At 44.0% G+C, this 17,521-nt stretch overlaps 1 long non-coding RNA gene across 1 annotated transcript; it reads left to right on the top strand.

The window, feature by feature from the left end:
* The first annotated feature begins 164 nt into the window (after positions 1-164).
* LOC136631517 (uncharacterized) lies at positions 165-17,471 on the top strand. The gene is made up of 3 exons (XR_010793043.1): positions 165-235; positions 1,193-1,431; positions 17,451-17,471. It is a non-coding gene; the product is annotated as an uncharacterized lncRNA (long non-coding RNA).
* Positions 17,472-17,521: the final 50 nt, after the last annotated feature.

The raw sequence follows: 17,521 nt of genomic DNA, 5'->3' as shown, positions 1-17,521 counted from the left end.
CGGGCTCTTCTGGCCGCGGCTGTTGATTGGACAGTCAGTCCTCTACTCTGATTGGTGAGGATGTGACGTCATGAAGCTGCGCGGGGAATGTCGGGAGTTGTAGTCTTGTGCTGAGGCGTAGGTCAGCATTGCTGTGGAAGTGGGTTGGTTAGGAGGAATGTGCCCTTCTGCTGTAGAAACATCACGTCTCACTGCTGTGCTTGGAGGGATGTTCGCGGGTCGGAAGAGCTAATCGGTGAATAATAGTTTTGTTGCAGTTTGAATAGAAGGAAAAAGTTGCAGGATTAAGAATATGTTTACAAAGTTTTAGTAGGAAAAAAAAAGTTCTGTCTCCCCAAATCCAAATCTGGAACTAATTAGCTATTTCAGTCGGTGCGTCTGTTTGCCGCGTGCGAATGAATGTCTTGTGGGCACAAAAAGTACAGTAAAATACACCCATGCGCACGCAAAAAAGCAATCTTCATTCGCTCAGGTGTGCGCAAATACACATACGCTCATATGAAGGGGGTCTTACTAATCTATAATGGGTTTCTATGGAAACAATCAAGGAGAAATTCTTATTTAAAGGGGTTGTCTCGCGAAAGCAAGTGGGGTTAAGCACTTCTGTATGGCCATATTAATGCACTTTGTAACATACATCGTGCATTAAATATGAGCCATACAGAAGTTATTCACTTACCTTCCCTGCGCTGGCGTCCCCGTCTCCATGGCTCCATCTAACTTCAGCGTCTAATCGCCCGATTAGACGCGCTTGCGCAGAAGGGTCTTCTGCCTTCGGGTCTCTCTTCTGCCTTCGGGCCAATCAGGAGGCTGGAATCGGCACACGTGACGGGGCGGAGCTACGCGATGACGCGTAGAAGGGGCGGAGCCAGAACGCCGCTGCTGCCGGACCGAGCCGAAGGGAAAAGACCCTTCTGCGCAAGCGCGTCTAATCGGGAGATTAGACGCTGGAATTAGACGGAGCCATGGAGACGGGGACGCCAGCGCAGGGAAGGTAAGTGAATAACTTCTGTATGGCTCATATTTAATGCACGATGTATATTACAAAGTGCATTAATATGGCCATACAGAAGTGCGTAACCCCACTTGCTTTCGCGAGACAACCCCTTTAAAGCGCAAACAGGCTTGGTCACTAAGGGGTTAACGCTGCCCATCTGCAGTAACACAATGTACCATATTTTTCATTTTATAGGACGCACCAGACGATAAGACGCAACCTCCTTTTAAGGGGTGGAAAATTGGGAAAAAAATGTTTTGAACTCACCCAGGGACAGCGCAAGGGATTAGTACAGGGCAACGGTGTGGCAGAGATCTAAAACACTGAGCTTCGTGTCACAGTGGCGCTTATGTGCGGCAGAAGGGAGGGAAGAAGCCTATTGGTGGAAGCGGGAAGCAGCAGCAGTTCCTGCCGGCACTCACCACCAATCAGCGGTATGTATGCGCGGCAGTTGGGAGGAGAGAGAGCTTCTAACTGATAGCAGATTTGTTTGTTTGCGCGACTGTGATTTAGTTTGCGTGATTGTGTGTTAAACTCGCGATCACGCAAACAAATGCCAATTGCGACAGATTACGGCACGTTCACTTTATAAGACGCACTGTTTTTTTCCCCCCAGAAAAGTGCGTCTTATAAAGTGAAAAATGCCGTAAATTCCACTGTAGACTTTTCGTAGCTCAGACGTGTACGAAGGTAGCCTGTAGAGCAGAAGGTAGCCCAAGGGCTTTTACTCACTAGCGGTTTTTTTTCGCTGCATTTTTTTTTCAAAATTTCAATGGGACTTTCTAATGTTAAAATCGCATCACACAAAAACTGCAAGTTTGCGTTTCTGCAATTTTTGTGCAATGCGATCTTAACATTAGAAAGTCTTAGGGCTCATGTCCACGGGCAAAATAAGAATTAAAATCCGCAGCAGATTTTAACTCTTCTCCTGCCCGCGGATCCGCACCCCATAGGGATGCATTGACCACCCGCGGGGTAGATAAATACCCGCGGATGGTCAATAAAAGGGATTTTTAAAAAAATGGAGCATGAAAAAATCTGGACCATGCTCCATTTTCATGCGGGTCTCCCGCGGGGACGGCTCCCGTGGGCTTCTATTGAAGCCTATGGAAGCCGTCCGGATTCGCGGGAGACCTAAAATAGGAATTTAAAAGAATTTACCCATCCGGAGCGGGCCGGGAAGGTCTTCTCTTCCTCACGGCCGCATCTTTCTTGCTTCGGCTCGGCGGATGTGCCCGGCGCATGCGCGCAGCACGTCGGCGACGTGCCGGCGACGTGCCGCAGCCATGACGAGTTCATCCGCCGGCCGAAAAAGAAGATCCGGCCGTGAGGAAGAGAAGACTTTCCCCGCCCGCTACGGATGGGTAAATTCTTTTAAATTCCTATTTTCAGCGCTCATGTCCGCGGGGCAGGAGGGACCTGCTGCAGATTCTACATGGAGAATCCGTAGCGGGCCTGATTTTCCCCGTGGACATGAGGCCTTATTGACATTTGGGGGGAAAAAACACAGCGGAAAAAAAACGCTGGTGGGTAAAAGCCCTATGGCTGCATGTCCACGAGTGATGATCCGCTGGTGATAAATCGCTGGCGGATCATGCTGTGTGAAGCTTTGCATATCACTAGCGATATTCTGCCTCGGCTGTGGACAGGAGGCCTTGAACATCTGAGTGGGGTTGCTTCTGTGCCTGGGTTTCCGCAAGCCTTCTCAGATGATTAGGACTGGCACAGAAACTTCTGCAACAAATCTCCAAATCTCTTTCATCGCCTGCTTCTAGGTTCACCGCCGGCCCACGTGACCTCGCTGTCCAATCACAGCCATTCATTGATTCGCTCAGCCAATCAAAGTTGGCGAGCTCTATTTGGCTGAGCCAGTCAATGAATGGCTGTGATTGGGCATCGAGCCAGCACCGAGAACCAATCACAGCAATCCATTACTGAAGGTGGGGTTCTCAAACCTCGCTCACAGCAATAGATGATCTGTCAGTGCAGGGGAAGCCTAGATCAGCGGCCAGGACCCGGACAGCACCTGCAAGGTGCGTATTGCTTTTTTTCTTTTCCATCTACTGTAGCTAGGGCTAATCTTCAGGGTAGGGCTTATATTTCAAGCCCACCCCCCTGAAAATCTGTGTGCGGTTAATGCTGCCAAAAAGTCGCACATTCATTTCAATGGGCAACGCAGGACCGAAAACGCTTGTGTGAACAGCCCCATTAAAATGAATAGGAGAGTTGTACAACGTTTAGCGCAGCGCTAAACGCTGTACAAAAATGGGGTTTGGTGTGTTTTTTGGAATGCCTAGAACAAATTCATTGGATTTACATTGATTCCTATGGAAATAATTGCTTCGGGTTTCATTGGTTTCAAGTTTGGCCGATTGCTTTCGGACGGATTACCAACGAAACTAGAGGTTTGACTGTATTTATGACATTGCCTAAATGCATCTTTAGCTCTGGAAGCGCTTCAAAAACACACTGACTCACGGAGCATATGGCAAATTAAGGATTTGTTATTAATACAATTATGTTAAACACCTGTATTTGTTCAGATACATACCACATTTAATGGAGCAAATGATGGCAGCATTCATTAAGTCATATTTTGTATCACTTATACTAGAGCCATTTACTGCTCAGGACTCATGTTCTGCCAGCCGGATGGGGATGAGTGCCAAATTATTAGGTGGAGTTCAGCTTTGATGTAAGCCTGTGCTCTCATAGACGGAGGAAGATATTGGCATGTCCGGTCTAGATCTGTGAATGTTTATAATGCTTCATCAACTGAGCTAATGAAAACTGTGATATCAGTTAGTGTTTCCGATTTGGCTCGACCACTTTATGTTAATTACATTAGACTGTATGTACAGTACCAGTGAAAAGGTTGGACTTTTTTATTCCATGTTTTTGGTTTATTTTCTACATTGTAGGTTCGTATTGAAGACATGAAAACTATAAAGAACACATATAGAGTTAAGTAGTAAACAAAAAAGTGTTAAGCAAACCAGAATAAGGCCCCCTGTCCACGGGTGTCGCGATATCCTGAGCCTATCTCACCGCAGAGAATTGTGGCAATTTGCAACATGCTGTGATTTGCCGGCCGCGGGCGGAGGATCACTATGATTCTCTGCTCATGGACACGGGGCCGGCGCTTTTCAAATCCGGCCGCGGGGAACGCACTGAAAATTCGCCCGTGGACAGGAGCCCTAAGGGTGCATTCTTTGGGGGCGACTCGCACAGCACACAAACGCCCCGTCCTTGTGACTTGTGGGAGACCGCACAGCTGCATGTTCTATTCTCATACGAGACTCGCATGAAAATAGAACATACTTGCGTCGTTGCAAGAGAAAAAGGTGTATTTATGTAAATACACCCATTACAAATAATGGGTTGTATTTTCATGCGAGGGTCTCACAACATACACAACTCAGACAATTTTCTCACCCACGTGAATGCACAATCAAGCTCTATATTTTAGATTCTTCAAAGTAGCCCCTTTTGCTTTGATGACAGTTTTGCACACTCTGGGCATTCTCACAATCTGCTTCGTAAGTTAGTCACCTGGAATGGTTTTCAATTAAGAGTTAATTTGTGGAATTTCTTGCCGCCTTAATGTGTTTGAGACCATTAGTTATGTTGTTCATTGGTAGAGTTGGTCAACTACTGTTCTATTCTACATTATGGCAGGATCCACTCAACTAAGTAAAGAGAAACAATAGTCTATCATTACTTGAAGACATGAAGATCAGTCAATTTTGTAAAATTTCAAGTACTTTGAAGGCATGACTCAAGTGCAATGATGAAAACCAGCAAGCGCTATGAAGAAACTGACTCTCCTGAAGACCAGGAAGAAAGACCAAGAATTACCTCTGCTGCAGAGATAAGTTCATTTGGCTGGGTTCACACAGGGCGGATTTGCCGCGCGGAATTTTGCCGCGGCAAATCCGCCCGCTAATCTCGGGATTAGCCAGCCATGTGGACGTGATTTCTCAGAAATCTCATCCACACGGGACGGCCAATCCGCTGCGGTAAGTCCGGCTGAAATGCCACGGAGAAGCGAGCGGCCGGGCCGCTTCAAAGCCGCCGTGGCTTTTTCCGCGGCGCTTCTCCCAGCGGAAATCTCGCGGTTTTTGCTGCGGCCAAACCGCGGGATTTCCGGCGGGAATACGCCCCGTGTGAACCCAGCCTTAGAGTTACTAAATGTAATGCACATTAACAGCACCACAAATTAAGGTGCATTAACACACACACATATGATCGCTCAAAATTCGTCAGAAAATTAAAGTTTTGAGCAATCATTTTGCATAGGGATTAATAGGCTAAATCAGCCCATTAGTACTTCATTGCATGTATTTAGAGAACAGCATGTGGTCTGTTCTCTAAATACTTTGCTATTGTTCTCCAGTGGGACAGCAGCTGTTAAAGAATGTTATCAGCGCTGCCCGCGGAGAACACAGCATGCGGTCCGTCTTAGCTTATCATCCTGAGGGACGAGGAGTTCATGCGGACCTGAAGGCAGCAATAGATGAAAAGTGCACAATAAGTGCCCAATGGGCGCATATTTACACACGATTATCACTCAAAAGCCATCTTTTGTTGTGTGTAAAAGGGCCTTTAGAGCCCATATAAATGCTTTGTAGAGATCGAGTACCAGACACATCTCAACATCGGCTGTTCAGAGGAGACTGAGAGAATCAGGCCTTTATGGTTGAATAGCTGCAAAGAAGCCACTACTGAGGAGTATTAACAGCAAGAAGAAAATTGCTTGGGCCAAGAAACACAAAAAATGGACATTAGACCTGTGGAAATCTGTATTTTAGTCTGATGAGTCAAAATTTGAGAAGAGTGATGGAGTGTTGCGGCAGATGACATGATCTCCACAATCACCTGATCTAAACCCAATTGAGATGGTTTGGGATGAGTTCCACTGCAGAGTGAAGGAAATGTAGCCAATAAGTGCTTAGCATTCTGGGAAGTCGGTCACAACTGTTGGAAAACCCTTCCAGGTGACTACCTCATGAAGCTCATTGAGAGGATGCCAAGAGTGTACAAAACTGTTACCTCACTTACAGGGATTGTGTATATACTCAAGGTTATTCAGGGCACAACTGGTTGACATAAAACCTTTTAACATTTAAAAAATGGAAATAAAATACTATCGCAATAAGGGAATGGTATTCATGGAATATGTCTAGGTATAAAGATAAAGAAAAGGGCAGGATAAATTAAAAAGGGGGGGGGAGTGGAGGGGGTCAGCATCCACCAGGCGCCTGTCTGTCACACCCAACACTCTGGAGCCTCTCTGTTGATCTTGCCGTTAAACCACCAGTATTCCTCTCAACTGATTACCTAATTACATCCCAGGATATCCTGATAATCTTTTGTACATTGGAAACTTACCCAAGGGGCCCAAGTATGATACCAGGAGTCATATTTATCGTACAGTGAGGCAGTGAGCTCCTCCACCCACTGAATTTCTTCTACTTTATGTGTCCATAGGGCCAGAAAGGGCAGTGAGGGGGACTCCCAAAGGGCTGAGATGCATGAGCGGGTCGCGCTGACAGGGTGTTTAAATATAGCTTTAAGATAAAAGTACGCAGGGAGATCTGAGTGATGAAGTAGGAATAGGGCCAGAGACATAGGGATCTGTGGGTGTAAGATCTTACAAGCTACAGATTGGACAGCCCTCCAGTATCCACGTAGCACAGTGCAATCCCAAAAAACGTGCATGAGGGTACCCATCCCTGTACCACAACGACAGCATATCGGGGATGAGGAAGGGAAACTTTTATGCAGTCTAGAGAGCACCATGTACAACCGTGAAAGGAGCTTGAAGTCCGCCTCCTGATATCTGCTTGAGATTGAGGATCTATGCGCGAACTCGAAGAACCTGTCCACCTAGGTCGAGAAGAACGACACTCCAAGCTCCTGCTCCAGTTTGTTTAGATAAAGAGGTTTAAAGTCTTTTGGCCGGGAAATCAAAAGGGAGTAGATTGCTGACAGAGAATGGAGGATGGGGTTTGACCCCAGGCAGGCCTTCTCAAATGTTTTGAGTGGTGTGCAGAAGTCTTGCCGGTGGAAGGGAACTCAAGATGTGTGCCAGCTGTATAGCTCTCCAAAAGCCCAGGGGGACAGGATCCAGGGTAGACTGTAGCTCCGTTCTAGATATCCAGTCGGAGCCGGAAAGAAAGTGTGTACCACAGTAATTACCAGCAGGGCGCCAAGTTTGAAATGGTCCCGTGGAGAGGCTTGCAGGGAAATGTGGGTTTCCCAAGATAGGATAGATTGGGGAGGGAGAGGGTGATCTATTTCTGCCAGGAAACAGGCCTCTGCATATTGAGAGTGTGGGCCCAATCGTTGGGTGCAACTGAAGAGTGGTCAGGGGATGATTAGGTACCCAGGGGAGTGAATGTAGGGGAGTGGGAGCAAAAGTGTGCTGCATGGAGACCCATTGTGGGATCATGTTTACACCAATCCACCACTCAAAAGGGGCAGTACTTTAAAAAAGAAGGCAAGTTATGGAGGCAGTGTGATGCTTGGAGTATGCAGAACCTACATGAACTAATTAAGAGTAAAGACAACGTTTTTAGTCAAGGTGGCAAGATAAGATGCCAGAGGAGGATAAAAGAGCGGAGTCCAAAGATGCTAACCTGACATGTTCAAATTTAAAGGTGTCTCATCACTTGAAGATAGGCTCCATGTGGCAAAAAGCTGATTTTCTTGGGGAAGCTGTAGCCAGGAAGGCATTTGCCTATGAAAGACTTGAGTACTCTAGAGCAGCTTATATAAGTGGGCCCTGACATAGACGACACCTTTAAAAAAAAAAAAAAAAGAGAACCACAAATCTAGGAAACAGAAGGCATCAAAGACCATCTAAAAGTCAGAGATTGAGGAATCAACTGCAAGATAGGGACCAAGAAGGAAACCAGAGTCTTAATGTAAACAGAATATGATATGATGAGAGGCTAGGACCATGCGATGATCTGTCTGCAGGTATTGGACAAGAGTGTTTAAGGCACAAAATGTATTAGCAAGTTCATCTATAAAATGAAGCAAGTTACTGTAATCCAGGATAGCTAGCTTGTTGATCAGTGTCAAAATACTCAAAAGCAGGAAAGTGCAGTGCCTGATCCGAAAGCCCATAGACTATTGATGCCTCTGCACTAAATCATAAAGATTGCATAATTAAGGGAGACTTGATGCACAACGCCCATTTAATTAATTGGGAGCTATGCCTGCTATACCAAACCAGGCCGGGTGATCTTCCTCCCTGCAACACGGGCACCGGCTGTTTCTTACAGCCGACCCCCAGCGACAATGGCTCTGATAAGCTGCACGGCTCATCGGACCTATTAACCCTTTAAATGTTGCTGTCAATTTTGATAGTGGCATTTAAATTCCCCGAACGATGTTCGGGGGTCCCGTGCGCCCCCCAACGGTGAGATCGCAGGGAGCCATGCGAGTGTCATGGCAGACGGGGGCCTTCTGACTTTCCCAGAATGCCTATCAAGCCATCCCTGTGGGGTGGCTTGATAGACTGCCTGCCCGATTGTAGTATGATGTAATGCTATGGCATTACATCATACTGCAGGAGCGATTAAAGCATGTTGCAGTCCCCTCTGGGGACAAAAAAAAAAGGAAAGATAAAATCAATAAAGTTTTACTAATTAAAAAAAAAAAGTAATAAAAGTAAAAAAAAAACTTTTGCCATATTTATAATAAAAGAATCTAAATAATAAAACAAAAATACATATTTGGCATTGCTGCGTCCGTAAAAGTCTGAGCTGTCAAAGTAACACATGATTTACCCTACACGATGAAAACCCCCCGCCAGAAATGCACTTTTTTTGTCACCCTGTCTCCAAGAAAAAATGCAACAAAAAGCGATAAAAACTCGTATGAATTCGAAAATGGCACCAACGCAAACTGAAAAATGAGCCCATGCACAACTATGTCGACAGAAAAATAAAAAAGCTATTGCAGCAGAAAATAATTTAAAAAAAATAAATATCTTTGAAAAAAATACAAGTAGTACAGCAAAAAAAACCTATATGTTTGGTATCATAGTAATCGTACTGACTAGAGTTGAGCGAACGTACTCGTTTCGAGTATTTACTCGATCGAGCATCGCTATTTTCGAGTACCTGGCTACTCGGGTGCAAAGATTCGGGGGGAGCGGGGGATGGCGTGATGGAGCGGGGGTAGCAGTGGGGAACAGGGGGGAGCTCTCTCTCTCTAACTCTCCCCCCCCCCCACTCCCCTCTGCAACCCCCCGATCACCCACGGCGCCCCCCGAATCTTTTCACCCGAGTAGTGAAGTACTAGAAAATCGCGGTGCTCGAGTGAAAAAGAGACGTGGCCAAGTACGTTCGCTCATCTCTAGTACTGACCCATAGAATAAAGTTATCAGGTCATTTTTGTTGCAGTTTGTGCGCCGTAGAAACAATACGCACCAAAATATTGCGGAATTTCATTTTTTTCTATTTCTCCCCACTTAAAATTTTGTAAAAGTTTCTCAGTACATTATATGGTACATTAAATAACACCATTGAAAAATATAACTCGGCCCACAAAAAAGAAGCCCTCATACAGCGACGTCGATGGATAAATAAAGGAGTTATGATTTTTTTAAAAGGGGGAGGAAATAACGAAAAGGGAAAAACGAAAAAAAACTTCATCACTAAGGGGTTAATGTGCATTTCGGAACCAGATGAGCATATGTCACAACATTAATTTTCAAATATAGGGAATGTTTCACCAAAGCAGGAACTCTTAGCAGGTATCATGATGAAATAAATGGAGACGTCCTTGATGAACCCTTGATTTTTGCCAAGTATTCATAATTGCTATAGAGAATCTGGTGGAAGACTCCCAAGCAGACGAGTAGAAAATGGTCTCCTCATGTTAATTTTTGGCTTGTACACATTTACATCCTTTAGACAGAGCTTCACACATTCAAACCTGCTTAATATATTGCACAACTGTCTCAGAACATGGTTTTAGACACATATAAATCTCATTTTATTAATAAGATAATCTTTTAAAGCTGCCATCATCCTACATAGTACAGCAGATCCCATAATGAGTTCCAGGACTTTCGGGAAATACAAGCCTCCATCTCTGAATCTTCCTTACTATTTCTATGCCCTTGAGTGCTTAGAAAAAAACATCATATTTTAGAAAAGATGTTCCTTGTGGTCTCCTAACCCGCTGCCGCAAAGATGTCAGATGACTTCATATATTCCAGGTTAGAGGCATTATTTTAATTGTTTGTCCTTCTTCTGTAGCATTGATACAGTTATGTACAAGATTCCGCATGCAAGAGCCCACAGCGGAATCCGACCCTGACAGCACATACCTGTATTTTCGCCTTTTAATCTGTGCTCTCCTCAAGCAAAAATGTTAACTCCTCAACCCACATTAAAGACCTCCTACCCTGCCAACCAGTACCCTGCTTTGCACTGACAAGGGACAAACACCCCAAAACAACCTTTCTGCAGATGAATGACTTTTCCTTCTAGAGAAGACTGGGTTGCCTTATATCCTTACTCATGTTGCCAAAGCCTGTTGAAAGGGCGAACGCTGACTTATAGGAAAATCCCCTTCCAATAGGTGGTGCTGTGGAGTTACTTTTCCATCCACTATTCTCATTTCAATAGTATTCAAAGAGAACTGGATAAACACCACTCTTATGAACTACATAATCACAACTACCTACAATCCAGTGAAATTAAGTATGTGTGATCTACCTAGGTATATGAGATTTGATACATGCAAATTATGTATTACTCATTTGTGGACTCTGTTACAAGTGTCCCCAAGCAGGCCTAGTTGAGTCATAAATTCTGCAGATTTTTAACTGTATCCGGATTGTTCACACATCTCACATTAAAGTACAGCAACTTGATGTGGGATAGATTCCACAAGTGGACAGAAGACATTTGGAGGGAAGTTGAGCCATGCTATCTGAATAAATAAGCGGAAGGCAGCATTACTTCAAGTTAGACTCTTTATACAAGCCTTGTAACAATGACCGGGAATTGAAAGCAAAGCCAGACTCCATGCACAGACAGCTGTTTCAGGGTATTTGCCTTTTATCAGTGTAAAGCAGGATTCTGGCTTTGCTTGAGAGGGGCCTGTGATGGGGGTCAGAAATGCTATCTTTTCTCCTTTGGGAGAGCACCTAGACGGTGAGTGAGGAGACTCAAAAGGCCATTTATGATCCTCTGGGTAATATGCAAATAAGGGAATCTGAATAAGTAAACATAGCTACATGGTATTTGTAAATGCAGTAATTGGATGTGAAAGGACCTCACCACCAAATCTCATAAATGCTTGAATAGGTTCATGTCAGGTGAACATGCAGGCCGCACCATTCGTGGAAACTTTCCAGAATGCCCTTCAAACCAATTCTGGAAAATTTGGTCCCAATGACACAGTGCATTATCCTGCTGGAATGTCCCATCATTGTGGGTGTACATAAAGTCTACGAAGGGCAGCAAATGGTCACCAAGAAATGAAAATTGTTTAGGCAGACCAGTGAACGCAACTCATGCCATGAGAACACACCCCACACCAGTATAGAACCACAAACAGCCTGCACAGTTAACAACTGGGGTCAATGACTTCATAGGGTCTGTGCCACACATGAACCCTACCGACATCCTAAAACAATTGGTACTGTGACTCACTGGACCATGCCAGATATTGCTAGTCTCTAGACTTCAGTTAGTAACATCAGGAGCCGAGATGAGGTACTGTATCCAGTGTAATGGTGTCAAAAAAGGCACTTTTTTGGGAATGGACATTGGTCCAAACTAAAAGATCCCCACCTTTTGTATAACGGAAGTTGATTTTAGGTTGCCCGTGTTTTTCCTATACATATTTTATCAAAATCTCTAGTCTACATTTGGAACAGTTTCACTTTTCCCAAACCTGGTAGCAAAAAGATCTAACAACAAATTGTCTGCTGGTGATACCACTGAGCGTTGAATGATGTCTGATTGCATTCCTGGCCACAATATTTGATTTCAATCTTGGTCTGGAGGTTTGTAGAGAGCAGAAGATAAGATGCCGTCTCTGTTACCTGGGAATTTGCTCATTAATGTTAATGGCCGCGCTGCTGATGACAATTTGTATCTCCAGCGCCAGGATTTAGTTTACCCTTAAGTAGCTGTGATGAGAGCTATGATTATCTCGATAAGGAGTCTCCTCTCATAGACCGTAACACAGAAAAAGGACAGACATAAAAGAGATGAATACAACGGAAAGGGCAGCTCTCCTCGTTAGAGTACACAGAAAGGAGTTTTTAGTCTCCCTGTGAAAATCTGGAGCATCAACTGGCATCAGTTACATCAAGGTTATATCTGGTTAAAGTCAATGTGACCAATTGCTTAATCAACTTTTTATGTTAAACGTATTTACAAGAATATTTGAGGATGCCTTTAATTACATTTTTTTTCTTCATTTTAATAGCATTTTAATCCATATAATCATAAAAGTCCTGAAATCCACTCTACCCCACTGAGTCTTATAACAGACTGCCACTGTTTGTTCTTTATAAATCACTTTTCAGTAGTCCTTTCATTATCACATGCTGCATTACAATGAAATTAACATCTATACATTGCAGTGATTTCCAACCAGGGTGCTGCGGCACCCTGGTGTGTTGCAAGAACCCGCTAAGGGTGCTGCAGCTCCCAGGCTGGCAATCACTTAGCTGACATTAACCCTTTCCAATCCACTGTCTGACGTCTGAACACATTCTGATTGAAGGCCGTACAGCTCCGATTTCGGAAGACGTCCGGCAGGGTATTTTTACTGCATATTAGTGGCCGCTCTGTTATTGGGGGCCTCTCCAGCATGTCCAATACTGCAGTACTGGCTCTAGCCAGCAGATGGCGCCATTGTATAATGGCAAAAGAGGAATTCTCCTAGGAAACCCAGAATCCAAAATTGGTTGGCAAAGGGTTAAATATGTTTTCTAAGAAAGTGCTTTGCGAGATCTGAAATCTCACATCTTCTTTAGAATAGGGTCATATACATGAGCGTTTTTTGTCCCTGCATCACGGTGTGGGAAAAAATTACAGCATGTCGTATCTTTGGGCGTTCCCTCGGAACTCATCGTCCATTGTTTTCAATGGGGCCGAAAAACACATCGCATGGCATCGCGAGTGCGATGCCAGGTTTCCTATTGAAAATAATGGGAAACACTTGACGATCCTCCAGTGTGGCTGAAAGCTACTTTGCAAGATTGCAACCACACCAAAGTGATGGGAGGCATTTTTACAGAAAGACATCTTGCGTCTGCCGATACATTGCATGATATCGGGTCAAGTTTCACAGCCTGATATCGCGTTCGGCCGTGTGGAACTGGCCTTAGGATGAGGTTTTGCTTTTTGTGTTATGTGTTCTTTTTCCTCCAAACAGCGTTATGCATTTGTGCTACAAAGTTCCACTTTTGCTTCATCTCTCCATACAACCTTTTTCTGAAGCATTGTGAAACATATAGGTTGTCTTGGGTAAACTTAAAGGGGTTGTCTCGCGGCAGCAAGTGGGGTTATACACTTCTGTATGGCCATATTAATGCACTTTGTAATATACATCGTGCATTAAATATGAGCCATACAGAAGTTATTCACTTACCCACTCCGTTGCTGGCGTCCCCGTCTCCATGCAGCCGTCTAATTCCGGTGTCTTCTTGCTTCTTTAGACGCGCTTGCGCAGTCCGGTCTTCTGCTGTGTGCTCGCGCCGGAGAGCTGGTCTGCGCGTCGTCATCGTAGCTCCGCCCCGTCACGTGGTGCCGATCAGCCAATTAGGTGGCTGTAATCGGCAGTGGAACGCAAGACATCCACGGTGCACCATGGGAGAAGACCCGCGGTGCACCATGGGAGAAAACCGCGGTGCATCCCTGGGAAAGGACCGGCGGCCATCTTTAAAGAAGAACTTTTATAAGTTCATGAAACGCTGGAATGGTGAGTATAAAGCATCTTTAAAAACGCTTTAAACGTGTAAATTGTAATGTTTGCTTTAGAAGGGGGACTGGGCAAAAAAAAATGTTTCACTTTTGCCTCGGGACAACCCCTTTAAGATGGGCCAAAAAGTTTGGGATTTTTCTATACAGCAGAAGCTTTTACTCAATGTGCTCAATAAAAGTTATGCATGATACAAATGTTTGTGTGTTTTTTAGTTTAGTTAGATTGTGTTTGTCTATAATTGTGACTCGGATAGCAGTTGGACAACATTTTATTAGTAATCAATGCAAAAATTCAGATGATTCAAAAGAGTTCACTTACTTTTTATTGCAACTGATACATTCCCTCTAAGGCCTCCTGCACACGACAGGGTCGGATCCAGCATGCAGGATCCCGCAGCAGGATCCGACCCTGTGCCCGGCCGGTGACCCCTCTCACCTGTCCAGATTCTTCTTTTTCTGTACTGGGAGAGCACCGGTTCACGTGCGCAGTACAGATAAAGCTGCGCCGTTGCTGAGCAATGACGCAGATCCTGTAACCCTTCTGCAATGCTTACAGTGGAAGGGCCGCGAGACGGATGGCTTCTATTGACTTCAATGCAAACCGTGCGGAAAACCCTACAAAATGAAGCATGCTGCAATTTTTTTGCAACGAGTGGAGATTTCCACTTGTGTGCAGGAAGCAGCGGCTCTCCATGAGGGCTATGGGGGGGTATTTGCTATTGAATCTGGGGGCAAGCGCCGGCCCCAGATTCTGCACATCAAATCCGCCCGTGTGCAGTAGCTCTAAGTCAGGAGCCATAATGCCGTTCTTCCACTATTTCCAAATGGTGTATGGGGATTGGTGGCACCCACAAGTACGTTTGTCATTCCGGCAAACGCAGTCGCATGAGCCCGGCCTTTTTGTACATATGCAGTATATCTCTGGTACATATTAGCAAGTGGTGCACACTTTATCATGTATTACGTAAAATGTATCCAACAGATATTCTATACATAGAAACTCTTGCATCAATACCACATGTCACCAGTTAAAAGAAAGCGCCGCGCATTCTCTACTCTTTTTCCTTTTCTTATCTAGTGTATCGCCACATTATTTACACATCATAATGGAGAAAAAAATACTCCTCCCCTATTCTATCACTTTTTCTTCTTCCTAAAAAGCCTTTTATCTGTTCAAAGTTTAGTCATTAAAGCTATAGTGCTCTTGTATAAACTTTTCCACCTCCTCTTTTGAGCCGATAGAGACAAAAGGTCCATCCTTCTTAGCTGGTTTTAACGCGACAGGATACTGACATGTAAACCTAAAATATTTATGGACTAAATAAAACATATATGGAAAAGCTCATTTTTGTGTCTGTGTTCTGTTCTCAATTGTTTTGTTTAATTTTGCCCTGGAAAAGCTCGCCCATAATATCCGTTAAAGAAGTAAGTAACTCCTCAATTCGTTAATGAACCGTAAAAAAACTGGTTCTACTGAAGATCCTTTTGGAAATGGTAGTACTGGTTAGTAAGGGCAGCACTAAACATCAGGGTGAGGGGTCCACTTGACTGGCAGCATCTTTCTCCAAACTCCATCTTTATCTTTCGTTAATAGACACACCGAACCTTCTCAAACCTTTGACTCCAGTTCAGGGTTGTTCCACCCACATTTTCTTAGTACTAGTAACTCCTTCATAACTGCCTTAGCCAAGGCTGCATTATCAAATGATGGATTAATTGAATGCTGATTCTTACAATTGAAATATATGGATAGATTCCCCTCTTTAAGGGTTTATAGACTATAATTATTCTACTTATTTCTTGGTCAGTTGACTCTGTACTCTTGCTGCATTGTGAACTACATAGCATTGTGGAAAATAATAATGGATAAATCTAGTTCAAAACTTTTTATTTTCCCTTTCAAGGGGTCTGCAAAAATATTTTACTCCCTACTCAAAGGGTAGTGGATAAGTATGCTCACTGAGATTATACTATTGTGATCCCCACCAATCACAAAAATGGGGGTCCCGAATGCCCCCGAACTAATCACTTCATTAACTTCAATGCTGGATATAGCTGAGAACTTCTACTAGGCTATCTCTAACAGTCCCATAAAAATTAATGGAGCAGTAACGTAGTACAGCTAGGGCAGTCTGAGCGGTGATGTGGCCACTTACCCTTGCAATTAGAATTGTATAATCTAGTTCCTTTTTAGGACCTAAAGAATGTTTGTGCCAAATTTAAACGCTTGTACGACACCGGGAAGTTACATAACATAGGGGGTCACTTACTTTTGCAGTTAGGATTGAATAATCAAGTTGTGGCCCTTTTACTTTTCCTATTTACGACCTAAAGGATACTTGTGCCAAAGTTCACGCTTGTACGACATCGGGAAGTAAGAAAAATAAATTAGGTACGTTACATAGGGGTGCATTTACCTTTGCACTTAGCATTGAATAATTAAGTTGTGACCCCTTTACTTTTCCCATGTAGGACCTAAAGAATTCTCATGTCACATTTCACGCTTGTACGATACCGGGAAGTTACATAACATAATAACATAGGAGGTCACTTACTTTTGCAGTTAGCATTGAATAATCAAGTTTTGACCCCTATACTTTTCCTATTTATGACCAATAGAATACTTGTGCCAAATTTCACACTTGTGCGCCTTACGACAAGCTACATAACATATGGGGTTCACTTACTTTTGCATGCAGCATTGAATAATAAGGTTCTGACCCCTTTACTTTTCCTATTTTGGAACCAAAGAATACCCGTGTCAAATTTCACACTTTTATGACAGCGGGAAGCTACATAAAGTAGGGAGTCACTTACTTTTGCACTTAGCATTAAAGGGGTTGTCTCGCGAAAGCAAGTGGGGTTAAGTACTTCTGTATGGCCATATTAATGCACTTTGTAATATACATCGTGCATTAAATATGAGCCATACAGAAGTTATTCACTTACCTTCTCCCGATTAGACGCGCTTGCGCAGAAGGGTCTTCTCCCATCTGTTCGAGCCAATCAGGAGGCTGGAATCGGCACATGTGACGGGGGCGGAGCTACGAGATGACGCGTAGAAGGGGGCGGAGCCAGAATGCCGCTCGTGCCGGACCGAACAGATGAGAGAAGACCCTTCTGCGCAAGCGCGTCTAATCGGGAGATTAGACGCTGAAATTACACGGCACCATGGAGACGGGGACGCCAGCAACGGAGCAGGTAAGTGAATAACTTCTGTATTGCTCATATTTAATGCACGATGTATATTACAAAGTGCATTAATATGGCCATACAGAAGTACTTAACCCCACTTGCTTTCGCGAGACAACCCCTTTAAATAATCAAGCTGTAACTCCTTTAGTTTTCCTATTTAGGACCTAAAGTATGATTGCACCAAATTTAACGATTGTATGAAACCGGGAAGTTGCATAACATAGGGAGTACTTGCTTTTGCACTTAGCATTGAATAATCAAGTTGTGACCCCTTTACTTTTCTTATATAGGACCCAAAGAATGCTCCTGCCAAATGTCGTTTGTACAACATTGGGAAGTTAGAGAATTACATTAGGTACAT

The sequence above is a fragment of the Eleutherodactylus coqui genome, chromosome 6 (assembly GCF_035609145.1).
Source record: "Eleutherodactylus coqui strain aEleCoq1 chromosome 6, aEleCoq1.hap1, whole genome shotgun sequence".
Classification (NCBI taxonomy): domain Eukaryota; kingdom Metazoa; phylum Chordata; class Amphibia; order Anura; family Eleutherodactylidae; genus Eleutherodactylus; species Eleutherodactylus coqui.
Note: the sequence above shows the minus strand (reverse complement) of the source record. Positions and strands in the feature narration are given on the sequence as shown.